This window comes from Pinus tabuliformis, chromosome 3_2 (assembly GCF_031772625.1).
Source record: "Pinus tabuliformis cultivar Carrire ecotype Pingquan chromosome 3_2, CPIR1, whole genome shotgun sequence".
Lineage (NCBI taxonomy): Eukaryota > Viridiplantae > Streptophyta > Pinopsida > Pinales > Pinaceae > Pinus > Pinus tabuliformis.
In genome coordinates, this window is record NC_142302.1 from 62,648,171 (window position 1) to 62,657,178 (window position 9,008).

General features: G+C 37.1%; 1 protein-coding gene across 4 annotated transcripts in view; it reads right to left on the reverse strand.

Moving 5' to 3' along the window:
• The window catches only part of LOC149179844 (cleavage and polyadenylation specificity factor subunit 3-II-like), a 392,395-nt gene extending 383,679 nt beyond the window's left edge, over positions 1-8,716 (reverse strand). Inside the window, exon 1 of one of the 4 annotated variants that reach the window (XM_089415819.1) lies at positions 2,414-2,758. The gene's annotated coding sequence lies outside the window, so the exon portion shown is untranslated. Of the gene's footprint in view, positions 1-2,413; positions 2,759-8,463 lie in introns of those variants that run through there. The other 3 variants (XM_089415818.1, XM_089415817.1, XM_089415814.1) reach the window with 3 other exon arrangements.
• Positions 8,717-9,008: the final 292 nt, after the last annotated feature.

Here is a 9,008-nt window from a genome sequence, read left to right on the forward strand (position 1 = left end):
TTAATTTCCCCTTTAAATAGACTATATTCCACATGAATACCATGGGTTAATACCATAAGTTTTCATAAACTTGGAGCTCAAAAACCACCTGTGACCAAGTCAAGTTTACCTTAACTACCCAACAAAAATTAATAAAGATAACAATAATAAGGTAGAATTTTTATTTTTATTATTTTAGTTTGAAATTATTTTTATTTTAACACAAGGTTATTTTATTTTTATTTTTATTTTGTTCGAGTCAAAATAGTCCTCAGGAATGGAACTTGACACAATGGAGACCATTGCTTCCCAAGGGGGAGGAGGGATTGAATGAAAAGTGGCATCAACCCATGATTGTAAGTTAAGATAGCTATAAATAACAGGTTTCACTTTGTAAAAAGACAGTCTTCCACAATAGAGTTATAAAAATTTATGTTATCTAATAAAGAGTTTATTTCTTTAAGTATTATGTATTTTCTATTCCACTCTTAAAAGTTCAAATCTTTTTTATCTTCTTTTACAAAATCATGTTTAACCTAAGTAACATTCTCGAAATAAGAGGATGGGTTTCTATGGAAAATGCATTACACGAAAATTTAAAAAATTTAAAATGAAATTTTTTCTATTTCAAAAATCAAGAGAAACTTGGATGGGTTTCTATGGAAAATGCATTACACGAAAATTTAAAAAATTTAAAATGAAAATTTTTCTATTTCAAAAATCAAGAGAAACTTCTTTTTAAATTAGAGAAAGAAAAGAAGTGAAATTTTGACTAATGGCTAGTAAAACATAAATGATAGGAGCAAATCTCACATCACATGAAACAGAGAGCTTGCATGCTTTCTTTAAGAATCTGTTATTCTATTTTAAAGATCAAGAGAAACTTCCTCTTTAAATTAAAGAAAGAAAAAGAAGTGAAATTTGACTCAGGGCAAGTTGGAGATAAAATGATAGGAGCAACTCTCACATCACATGAAACATAGAGCTTGCATCCTTTCTTTAAAAATATGTTCATAAATTTAGAGATGTTAACTTGGGGGTTGAATCGATTGATACAATTTAGTACCTTTTGACCTCCACCGTTCCCATTGTGATTCTCAACTGGTCAGAAATTAGAATAGAAAAAAGTGACAAAATATGCCCTTCTGCAACAGCACATAAGTAGATAATTTTGTTTTCATTTGGGTTTGCAAACATTCTAGGCGAAAACAATGTTACATAATACAGACTACAATAGAAGAACAATGCACACAGATACAAAGTTTGTATCCTGCGATTCAAATTTGGATCCTAAAAGACGGCTCTTTGGCACAGCTAGATCACTTGCGACTTTCATTCGGATTATTCATCATAGCCTGCATCTTAAGTGCATTAGAATTATCTGTTGAAACCTCAACTTTTGAACATGTCAAAAAAAAAGTGTGGCCTAATAGCAAGCAGCGAGGTGATCGGGTTTGTATTAATGTGGAGACCTACGTGCAAAACCCCCAGTGTAGGTGCAAGGTTGTGTGAGTTCAATGGCCTAGAAATGCCCCTAATCGAATGAAAGCGTAGCCAAAGGACAGTTGTAAGTCATTATAAGCAGCATTTTTGAAAAGAAAGATGCTAACAGGGCCTTGGTTCACTAATAAGGTTGATTAAGTATTGAGCCATCCACCAGAGTTTATTCTCATTTTGTCCTTCCCCACCCGAATGGCATAAATCTCAAAAGAGATGAAGCCATCCAGGTACAATTCTTGGGACGATTTTGATGGAATAGCTACCTGCCAGACCTCGCACTGAAAGAAATCCATACTTTGGGGTTCAGACCTTGACGTTGGGGCATGTTTCTCAAAGAACTACTCTATGTCATCGTTGATTAACAACAATGATAGAGAGGTGCCATTGTGATCATGGTTCAGCGAAGATGGTATCGTGTCAAGGCAACCACTAACATTCAATTCACCGTTGGGGTCTGACACAAGTCCAGGGTGAATTTGACAAGTAGTACCCTTTTGTGATAATTTAGCAACACGGAAGTGTTTGTGATCATTGATTCAACCCTCAAGAGCATGTCACCAGCACAAGCAGCACCCCTCTCCAGGCCAGCTGTGGTGCTTCTCTTGAATTAAAGCAAAACACCTTTTCTAGCCAGTGGCACTATCATTGTGAATTTTGGCTTAAGCCAGAGAGCGATTTTGTTATTACAGCTATTTGTCCATGTCACCTTGACCAGTATCAGAAGAAGATGGTTTAGGAGGTTCTTTATTCTATTTGTACATTTACAATAAAGCCTGTGATTTCGTGTCAAAGTAAGAAGCATCAGTGCATTCATACCCGAGTCCTCTCGGTGCATGTTTATTGGCAATACCTCTTCAAGAACATAAACATCCTAAACCATGAATATTAATTAATGATAAAAAGTGAAAAATATGAGCGGTATTCATTAGGCTACCGTCAATATTTTACGATTTGAGCTTCCGCTCGTCCGCTCCAGCATTGTTGCATAGAATCTAGTTTCAAAGAACCGGAACCTTTCGTAGAATTTTTCCCTGCAATGTTCTTTGAAAACATCCCTGCATTTTCGGGTTCAGTGTGTTTTATTTTTAGTTTTTAAGCATAAAGAAATTGCATCCCGACAACCGAGAAAGGAAAGTTCTTGATATTATTCCACACGTCGGGAAATGAAGTGAAGTATCAGACTTCATTTCAAACACGCATCTACAGATCGGAGTGACCTTGCAGTCCCTATCTTCGAACGCTCGCAATCGCTGTAGTGGGCACCATGGTAATGTGTTGAGTAAGTATAGTGACAGTCCGATTGAGAAATTGGTGGGTATAACAAATTTGTTAAGCAGGTTTAACTAAACTGATAGTGGATTCTATAGCCTTCAAAGGGAGAAGCTAGCACAGAAGCCAAAAATGCAGTTGAAAATTTTAGGGCATCTATGAGCAGAGCAGCGTGATGAGCAGTGTGGTTAGCAGTATGAGCAAAGCAGTGTGAACAGTGTGGGCAGCAGTGTGGGCAGCAGTTTGAGCAGCGAACAGTGAGCAGTGTGAGAGTAGAGAGTTTTTATGCAGCAGAAGTATCGAGCAACGAGCAAGCAGCAGCAAATGCATTCAAACATGACAAAGAAACCAGAGATTTAAGAACATGTGGAGACAAATGATTTAGGACAAGTGAAAATTGCCTCATCCGCCAAAGCTGGGAAGTGGGTTTGGGTCAATGCCAAACAATATCGGGGCATTTTAAAACGAAGAATAGCCCGTCTAAATGGGAGCAAACAAGGAAGAAAACGAAGAATAGCCCGTCTAAATGGGAGCAAACAAGGAAGAAACGGTGTAAAAAGAAAAGTAATCGAGCCCTTCGCAAAAAGGATTCAAACAAGTCTCCTCCACAAGCATGTGGCAACAAGAAGTCCAAAGGAAAAGCCATTGATGATTCTGCCTTATATAGTCCCACACCCACACCTTTCCCCTGGTCATCTAATGTTTATGTGAAAGAATTGTTAAATGCAAAGCAAAGGTTGGAGATTTTAGAAGCTGAAGGGTAGGAAAGAGATCATAAAATTCATATAATAACGGCTGAGAACAAGGGGTTAGCAGAAAGCAATAAAATTTTAAGAAAACAAGTGGCATTGCTACAGGTAGCTCTCCTGATAGGGAAGACAAAATGGCAATGCATGAAGGCGGATGTGCAAAACATAAAGAAATCTGTAGTGGAAAGTATAGAGGTGGTGAATGTGAAATCATCCTAGGATAAAGGAAAAATGATTGCCCAAATAAACAACCATGAAGAGAATGCAAGAGAAGAAACGAAAGGAGATTCCACCAAAGTTTCCAAAACTTGGGCTCAAGTTATTAGCGATTCTGCTAATAAGGAAGGAGAAACAAATATTCAAGTTGACAACATGCAAGATAGTGAAGGCAAGGGAAGACAAAATAGAGCAGCAAACATAATTATTAAAGGGGTGAAAGACTATGGGAAAAATTAATGTACTCTTGACCTTGCAAGGGACTTCTTGAAAGACAAGTTGTTATGGCAAGGACAAATATGCCAAGCATGGAGGGTGGGTAAGTTTAATGGGGAGAGAGCCAAGCCCATAAAAGTCATTATGCCTAGCTTGCATGATAAATATATCATTCTAAACAAGAAACATCTCTTGAGGGGTTCTCGTTTTTTCTTAGAAGAAGATTTAACTATAAAACAACAGGAGGAAAGAAGGGAGGAAATTTTAAAGGTTAGAGCAACAAGAGATGAAGGAAAGAGAGCATGGATTTATAAAGGCAACGCTGTGATAGCGTGATTTGGACCTCCTTCCATAACAGAGCAGCAAGATGGTAATAAAGAAGAAGCAACAAACTCTTCAACAGGAAATCAGAAAGCAAGGTCAGTATGGGAAAACAGGGACAAAGACTCAAATGTGAGTCTTGCATGTCAAAATAAATAGCAATCAAGTCATACCCAGGTTTCTTTAAGATTAGTTTGTTGGAACTGCAGAGGTTACCCATGGAGACGAGGACCTGGGTTAGGGCCTATTGCGGAAAATAGAGACATAATTTGCCTCATAGAAACACATGAGCATGAAGGGTGCAAGACACCTTTGTTTGAGGGATACTGGAAGATGGCAGTGTGGAACAAGGCAGCAGCGAATGGCAAAAGGCACGGGGGTATCATGGTTTTAGTAAGGGAGAAAGAAGGTCCTCTCATTCACTTAGAAAAAGAAGACTCAAATAAGCAATTCATTTGGTTTAAAATATCAGAAAATGGAAACCACATCAGAATTGCAGCGTGCTATTTTGTGCCGCAGGTTTTAAAAATCTACAAAGGTAGAGGGCTTGACCACAAAGATCCATTTGCAGCTTTAAAAGCGGATATTGCAACATATTCACAGCTAGGTGAAGTCCTTATAGTGGGTGATTTCAATGCTAGGACTGCAAGTGAGCAAGCTAGAATTTTTTGTTGTAAAGATGATTGTGACCTTATTTGGCTTACAGAAGAAAGTAATCATCAGTGGGAAATAATTTCATAGGACAAGGGCTGCAATCTCTTTGGTGAACAATTGCTTAGTCTATGTGGGGCCTTTGATTTAGTCATGTGTAATGGCTTGACTAGATGGGCAAAGTCTGGTAATTTCACTTGCAATACTTACAATGGAGCAAGTGTGGTAGATTATGTAATTTGCTCGCATGGTTTGTGTGAGAAAATGGAAGAAGTTTTGGTTGGAGATCAATTGTGGGATTTGAAGTCAGATCACAAGCCAATTTATTTATGTCTCTTGGTTTGGAAAGAAACAATTAGAGTAAAAAATTCAGCATGTCCAACAAAATCTCCCATGGGGCAGAATTCTTTTGACCCCAGAAAATTGTAATACCTTCAAAATGACGCTAGAGAGGCTCTTCGAGAAGGAGAAAATTACAATTCACAACCTTCATAGTCGTGAATTAACACATTTAATTCAATGTGCACTTGCAAAGTGCAAAAGAACCAAAATTAAGAATTCTGAAACAAATTGCTTTCCGGTTAATGCTTGGTTTGACGAGGAATGAAAAAAGGCAAGGAAAATGTGGAAAGAGTCAAACAAGGATAACATAAAGCTCAAATCTTACAAGCAGTTATTAAGCAAGAAAAAGGTCGATTTCATGGTTTCAAGGAGGGAAGAACTAATCTTCCTTTGGGAAAATAATCCCAAATTATTTTGGAAGGAGCTCCAACCGAAAAAAAATACAAATTGGAAATAATATTACAGCTTCTAAATGGTTTGACTATGCAAGACAACTCTATGCGCAGGTTCCCAAGGTTGACCCTCCCCCTTGGTCAACACTGTTACGAAGCTCTTCATGGTACAAGAGGTAGAGATGGATATCAAAAACTTGGGTGTTGGAAAAGTAAAAGACTTAACTGAACTCCAAGCAAAATATCTAAAATGGGGCTCAAAGATTCTTGCACCTCACATTACAAAAATCTTCAACAACATCATACAACAAGGGCTCCCCATAGATTGGACAACTAGTCCGGCAATACCTCTTTTCGAGAGCGGTGACGTCAATAATCCCTCCAATTATAGGACCATCATGATAAACCCTTTGTTTGCAAAGCTACTTGGAAGCATGCTAGAAAACAAAATTAGCAAGTGGGCAGAAGAAAGAGATAAGCGTGCTAAAGGGAAAGCAGGTTTTATACCTAAACATTCCACAGTTGATCATTGCATAACTTTAAGGCACATCATTGAAAAAGTTTGGGAGAAAAAGGAAGAAGTCTTTTGTTGCTTTGTTGATTTCAGAAAAGCGTTTGACTCTGTTCCTAAGGATAAACTTTGGCACAGAATGGAGGAACTTGGGGTTCCTAAACATTTGAGAGCAGATGTGCATAGGCTGTATGAAGAGGTGAAAGTCAAAATTAGAACTTCAGCAGGCATTTCTGAAAGTTTTAGAAGCGATATCGGGGTCAAGCAAGGTTGCCCACTGTCTCCTACCCTTTTTGGTTTATATATCGACAAGCTTGAGGAGTGGTTAAATTCACAAGGGGGTGATGGTATCTATTTGTGCAAGTTTGTTATAAGGCTTCTTTTGTATGCAAATGACCTTATTTTGATTGCTAAATCAGCTCTTGGTTTGCAAGAGCACTTACTATCCCTTGAGCATTTTTTTGAAAGTGTGGGGATGCAAGTCAATATCAGCAAAACAAAAGTAGTGGTCTTCTCTAAGAAAAGAAAACATAACCAACATAACTTCTACTTTGAAGGCAACATTCTGGAAGAAGTTGCAGATTACTAGTACCTTGGAATTGACTTCAACAAAAATCTAAGCTGGAATGGTTGTAGAAAGAAAATAACTTTGGGGGCTTGGAAAGCATTTTATGCTTTTCAAAATAGGTGTAGAGAAGCAGAGTTATGGGACCGGAAAACCACTCAAACTCTTTTTGGGCTTCTAGTGATTCCAGTGATTCTCTATGGTTGTGAACTGTGGGCTAGCGGTACCTCTAACATGCAATGGAAACAAATTGAGAAAATTCAGAAGCGTTTGATTACAAACAAATTTAAGATTAAAAGTGCAGTTCCCTATGATATCTTGTTAAGTGAAACAGGGACTGCTCCTATTGAAGCAATTGTTATGGTGCGAGTCATAAGGTATTTAAAAAAAATTGAGCAAATGGAAGAGGGTAGATGTACTAAGGTTATCTTTAATGATAGATTGTGAAAGAGCAAAAAAACTTGGATGCAACGAAATAACAAATGGTTTAGTAAATGGGGTATTTGCTTGAACGCGTGTCCCATAAACAACAAAGAGATAAAAGCTTTTGTTATGGAAAAGTTCCACAAACATACTTGGAATAAGGAGCTAGGAAGAAAGAAAAATTACTATATTGAAGTGTTTAATCTCACTCATAATCATCAACCAAAAGCATACATAGAGGTCAATATCTCTTGGAGAGCCAAAATTCTTATTGCTCAGTTAAAGACTAATTCTCATCAACTCCGTTGTGAAACAGGGCGCTGGAAAATGCCAAAGGAAGTGTGGGAGGAAAGGGTATGCATTTTTTGTTCTTTCGGAAAAGTGGAAACAGAAAAAAATTTCATTTTAGAATGTGAGGCCTTCAAAGACAACAGGGAAAGTTATGCAGATATGCTGGCAGTTAGCTCTTGGGATAATCTATTTAGTGAGGGGTTTGTCGAGACGTTGGGAGCATTTATTTTGAAGCTCATAGAAAAAGGGCTGAATATATCACGCAGATGAAGAAGCAATATGTCCCATAGGCTATCTTTAGCCTCGTGGATGTTAAAATAATTTCTTTCTTTCTTCTATGAGCATCTTTTTTGTATTTAAGCGCTACATAAACTGTATATTTGAATAATCATAAGAAAGTTTAGTTGAAAGAAAAGAAAAAGTGATATCGATTATTTTAATAATGAAATAAAACTTCCCCTCCTACTTGTAAGGTTAAACTGCAATCAGGCTATTATCTGGTCTCACGTATGGAAATAGGGGGCAGATGCCAATAGAAAGCACGACCCTAATAGAGGTAGTTGATGACCAAAACGAATATTAGTTTTCTTGTATTTATTATCTAGGCTGAAATTATACCTTGATTTTGGAGTAGGGTTTCAAATTATTGTCGATGGGTTAAGAACTCATTTTTCTAGAACATAAGAAAACATAGGATAATGGCTCAAGATCTAAATACATATGGCAAGAGTAGAAATATGTCCCCTAACCAACAAACACCATAAATTTTCCTTAAATAATAGTAATCAGTGAGCCTAGATTCCTCGATAGCAGTTCGCCCATCACTGCACTCACTACCCACTGAAAATGGAGTTATGATAGGTTTTTGCAACAAGGGAGAAAAGAATAAAAAAATCAGATGAAACTTTCATTCAAATAAGATTAAAAAAGAAGCACTTAAAAAATACAGGTACAAAAAGGATATCAATGATGGTGCAACAATTTTGAAGATTAAGGAAAATGACACAACGATATAAAAGGAGAAAGAAGAAAACTTACCTGTGGTTTGCATGCCACAGTCTATTAGTATGTCTCTGAATTGTTCATTGATGTTGTTTCCTCATTCAATTAATTAATAGATATGATGATGATCAAGTGCCATAATAAAAGCTCTTGAAAGTTGCCCCCGCTTCTTTCAAACTTCACCTTTTTGTTATCTCCCTAGCCCATAGCTTTGTATCTCTTATGCTTCTCTAGAGTATTAAGCGATGTCTTTGCCTCGAAATGAACTTGTACATGAAACATAGGTAGAGGCATGGGCAGAGGAAAGCTATTACAAAATTGTTCGTTATGTTTTTGAAAGGGCTTGTCAACATACGAGAATGAAACCAGACAAAACAATAATTAAATATGTGTGACCAATCAAAACGAGTAATTTATATTCAAAATCGTTATTTTAGTTTTAGTTTATATTTTCTTTTTGCTACTTATGTCGTGTGTTGTTTGTGTGGGTATAATCTTATCGAGTGCCGAGTAAGCTAAATGTGAGGGAGAATTATACTATCTTATGGGGTGTTTTATGAAGCGTTTAAGGTGGACCAAGT